Below are 5,559 nucleotides of genomic sequence, written 5' to 3' on the forward strand. Positions count from 1 at the left end.
CTACCAACCAATTATCCGAGGTATGCAAATGGCATATAACATACTCACAAGCAAGCCACACTATAACACAACACTTATACCACAAATTGATGCAGAACCATAACAATATAATCATGACATAAGCTGACAGAAAAACAAAAGTTACGTACCTTCATTACTCAGTGTTGCTCGAATCCCTGCTGAAATCTACCAGAAAACTCGGCTCTGAGCCGTAGGCACCCTTGCCCGGCCTCGACAACTGCTGGCGGTACTTGAAGTCCCAAGGGCAGGAGCTGGCGCCTGCCCTGCTGAATATAAACTCGGACAGTGGGCCTTCTTGTGGCCCCTCTGACTGCAATGGAAACATATCGGATCAAGTCCCTGGGCGATGGTAATAATGCAATCCCTGCTAAAATGGCCAATCTGGCCGCACTTGAAACATCCGGCATCGCCACCACTTCTACGCCTGCACACACCCACGTGCGTCCTTCCGCACTTCCCGCATCGACTGCGGCTATGACAGTTCTTCGTCCTCGAATCCAAACCCTTGGGCCTCTTACCCGAACCTGAGGCTACCTGAGTCTCATCCGCTTTCCTCTTCCTTTCCGACTCCCTGCCCGCCGACTGAGCAACGGCTGTCTGATCCTGGAGCCTCTCGATCAATCTATCAGTGATCCTCATGACCATGTCGGGCAGATCCTCGCGAATGGCTCGCGAAACTTCCTCAACTATCCAATCATCCAAAGGTCTCTCTTGAAGACAGGATGCCCGGCTCACTCCTGTCCCCTGATGGCAGAAACTAGAAATGGGATCTCCCTCCCTGATGGATCCCTGAACTCCATAAGATTCGGGGCCTAGACGAGCCCCAAACTGCCCTGAAACTATCCCGGACTTAAAGGCCTCAAGATAACTGTCCATGAGCTCCACAATGGCCTCTCTAACTGAACTGAAAATCACTGGAGTCTGATCAATGATGTTGCGCATAATCTCTACGAAAATGAAATCCCTCATCTGATCATCAAGCTGCCCGGCTCTGAAGCCCGAGCCAGACCCCTCCTCGACACCTGAACTGCTAACTGGTATCTCGCGCAACGTCACCATGCTGAAAATATAACAAAATCCTGATCAATTTTCATACTACTGCTGAGGGATCTCTCACATACTCTACTAGTTCCTTGGTTTTGCCTCGGCCCCTCTTGAATCGAGTACGGATCCTCTGCTTTCAGTAGTATGGGCCCCTACTAGCTTCCACATCTATCCGCACTTTCCTCAAGAGTTACCTCAACTCCACCAAATCACTTCTACTGATTTCTGCTACTCCCGTCCTAGGCTTGCCCTAGGGAGCCTCTGACTTTACCCAAACCAGTCCTCAGCTGCTGAAGGCCTCCTTGTAATGCCAATTAGCCATCACCTGAATACCATCACATGTAACGAGGCTCAGATAATCCTTCGAGTAAAAGTCTCGTCCCTACAACGGTTAGACTCAGACGAGAGCTGCGCAGTAGGGCCAAAACCAGCACTCTGAGATTATTCAACCCTGATCACATGTGATGTGACGTATTCACCTAATGGCTAACTCCCATCACTCAGAGTCCCACAAAGCACAAAGCAAGCATCATTCGGATAAAGGAAACGTACTTAGGCAAAACTATTCCCATAACAAGAAACTGCACTAGCATACAATGCTAAGCTCATGCTATCAGGCATAACCTACACATGCTATCCTACTACTGTCTACTCAATACTAGCATGTAATTGTCATCAAGCTGGAACACATAAAACAGGCACATAAGGCATCATCCTAGATCCTTAGTCCTATCCTAGCATGCTGTTCTACTGAAGCTGAAACTAAAACTGATACTGATAATCATAACATAATTCGTATGGGTGAATTGGGAGTACTTACTTGAGCTCGGTTGATTGCATGCACCACACCCTTTTCTCTTTTCAAAACTCTTTTTGCTTTTCCTAAAAATTGTTTTCTTTTCTCAAAATTCTTTTGTAACTACGATTTTTCTTTTGAAAACTATATACCACTTCCTTAGTTTGAGTTCAGACACACTCAGGAGTGCGCCCGAATCCCTCAAACCAAGGCTCTGATACCAACTTGAAACGACCCAAAAATCACGACTAAAAATTTCTTTTAAAACATTACTAAAAATAGATTTATAAACAACGTATCATACATCAAACATAACTTTTGAGTATTAAATTCAAAACATAATAGCATTATCAGAGTCGAACATTCCCAGGCTAAATGACTATGGTGTGTGGTCTGCAATCTTCCCGAGCTCCCCTTTTGAAAACCGAGTACCTGAAACCAAAACTGAAAACCGTAAGCACGAAGCTTAGTGAGCTCCCCCAATCTACCACATACCATACAATATATATATATATATATATATATATATATATATATATATAAAGCACATACTGGGCCTTGCCCACTGCATCAGACCGAAGTCTGGAACTAGTTGCATCGGACCGAAGTCCGGAACTGACTGGGACCTTGTCCCCTGCATCGGACCAGAGTCCGGAACTGACTGCATCGGACCAAAGTCCGGAACTAACTGATCATGGCATAGCATAAAACATAACAACTATTATAAACACATATATTGCATACTTCATCGGAATAGAGTCCGGAACACATAACACAAACATGCTTGTATCACAAAGACATCAAGCACTCTAACTACTGCATCAGACCAAAGTCCGGAACTACTGATAATTAAACGGGCCGACATTGTGGCCGTAGACCCATTCCTACTGAAAGGAAACTCACCTGAACTACTGAGCCCTGCTGATAAACCTCTGGCTGCTACTCGACAATCCCCTGAACCGCTGCTCCTCTAGCTCTCTGAGCTATCAATATACATATAACACTTAGTCTGACAGTCAACTAAGTCAACTCTGGTAAAAGTCAACCTTCCAGGTCAACCCTACTCGCCGAGTCCTCCTAATGACTCGCCGAGTTCTTAAGCTCAGGGTCTTTCTATTCGCGACTCGAATCGCCGAGTCATTCTATGACTCGCCGAGTCCAACTAGTTCCAAGTCCTGTCCTGTCCAACTCGCTGAGTCACCACCCGACTCACTGATTCGAGTCTCAACTCAAAGGGTTTAGGGTTTCGCGATCTAACTCGCCGAGTCCAAGGACAGACTCGCCGAGTCCAAGACAATCTTCAGCCAACTCGTCGAGTTGCTCGCCCAACTCGCCGAGTCCATGCCTAACTTCAACCGACTCGACGAGCTGTTCATCCTACTCGTCGAGTTCCTCCTCATCTTCAAGCTACTCGCCGAGTCCACTCGAAGGATTCGCCGAGTCTATCCAGTCCTCAATCCATGCAGTGGCTTTCCGAGCCAAACAGAACTTCCAACTCATAGATCCATACTTCTAGGGCCTATTCTCCACGTAAAGTGGCAAACTTTACGTGTAGATTTGTAACAACTCAAATTTTCAAACAAATTTTTCTTTTTAAAAAAAATAGAGTAATTTCATTCAACACAAGGCATAAATAGTTTAAGTAGTCTGTCAAATACAAATAGTCAAAATCCCAAGATCATAAAAGCATTCTTCAGTGTGTATCGATCACGCCGGCGCCTTCCCACGGTCCTCACTAGTACCTGAAACACATACATAACAACTGTAAGCATAAATGCTTAGTGAGTTCCCCAATATACAACTTACGCACATACGCCTTTCCAGGCCCTGACCTTCCGGTCCATGTGTCTCAGGGGACTTCCGTCCCTGCTGGGTAAACCTTCCGGTCCTACCCACGCCGACCTTCCGGTCCATCACACAACATATTGCCTTCCGGCCCATAACATATTGCCTTCCGGCCCATAATATAATCGCCTTCCGGCCCATAACATACATGACAAACAGCTTACCAAATATAGCATACATATTACATATCATATCTGACCTTCCGGTCATACAGGCAAACCCTTCCGGGTACAGTATAGTGAGAAGACTCACCTCGTAAATGCTGAAAGCTAGCAAATCCTGAAGTCACTCGTGCACAATCCGACGAGCTACAATCTCCCTATAACATCACATATCTCTCATTAACACTTATATCTTATAAGTGTGACTATCCCTAAAGAGACAGGCTTAGGTCAACTCTGGTCAACGGTCAACGGTCAACGGTCAACGGTCAACTCGACCGGACTCGGCGAGTGCCATGGCGACTCGGCGAGTCTAAACGTCCTCCCCGACTTCCCCTGATGTTCCCTTTCTACTCGTCGAGTATCCCTCTTGACTCGACGAGATCCTTGTGGAAGAATCGCAGGGCCACCCCGACTCCACTCGCCGAGTCTGAAGAACAGCTCGACGAGTTCCAGACAATCTCCAAGCTACTCGCCGAGTCTGTTCATCGGACTCGGCGAGTCCATGCCATGCAGTCGATCAAACTACTTCCTGAGATAAGTTTCGTCCCGTAATACACAAGCATGGGACCTTCTGGACCTCTAAAGGTCCTAATACAGGATTATAGTCGTTGGGTAACAAGGTACTAATTCATCTAATCACCAAATGGGTTCCATAAACCCTAAATCCATGCATACATCAACATAACAGAAAGGAATCCGAAATATTACCTGAAATATGCCCTCTTTGTGTCTCCAAACCGCAGGACTCGAATCCCTTGCTGTTACTTTAGCCAAAACTCTTCTCCTCCTTGCACAACAATTTCTTCAAAGCCCTAATATCCTCCAATCTTGCTCTAGATGCCCACAGCCGTTTAGGGTTCTTCTCAGTCGACTAAAGACGGACAATGACAGCCTATAAGTGCATTATATACGACCCAAACCTGAACGGTTAGGGTTTTCGCTAAACAGCGTAGACTCGCCGAGTCCATATCGGACTCGTCGAGTCCAGTCGCGAACCCGCGACCAAGTCTGCGATCCTACTCGGCGAGTCTAGGCTCCAACTCGTCGAGTCCCCTCTTAAATCACCCCAAAACATAATTTAACAATACCTGAGATTCCGGGCTGTTACAATTCTCCCCCACTTGGATTAGACTTCGCCCTCGAAGTCTCACTCTGAAAATAGTTCCGGATGCTGCTCCCGCATCTCACGTTCCGGCTCCCAAGTCATTTCCGACCCCTTACGGTGTTGCCACTGAACCAACACCAGAGGTACTTCCTTGTTCCTCAGAACCTTGATCTTCCGATCCCTGATGGCCACTGGTCTCTCGGCATAATTCAGGCTCGCATCCACCTGAATATCTTCCAATGGAACCACTGCCGACTCATTGGCTATGCACTTCCTTAATTGCGACACATGAAAAGTGTCGTGGATCTGTCCCAACTCCGCTGGCAACTCCAACCGATATGCTACCCGGCCTATCCTTGCAATCACACGAAATGGCCCAATATACCGGGGCCCCAACTTGCCCCTCTTCCTGAATCGAATCACTCCTTTCCAAGGAGAAACCTTCAGGAGAACGAAGTCGCCGACTTGAAACTCAAGCTCGGATCGGCGCCTGTCTGCATAACTCTTCTGTCGGCTCTGGGCGGTCAATAACCTCTGTCTAACTTGAGTCGGGGGCGAGACGGGGGTCTTCATCTCTGTCGGGA

Source organism: Lactuca sativa, chromosome 1 (genome assembly GCF_002870075.4).
Source record: "Lactuca sativa cultivar Salinas chromosome 1, Lsat_Salinas_v11, whole genome shotgun sequence".
NCBI lineage: Eukaryota > Viridiplantae > Streptophyta > Magnoliopsida > Asterales > Asteraceae > Lactuca > Lactuca sativa.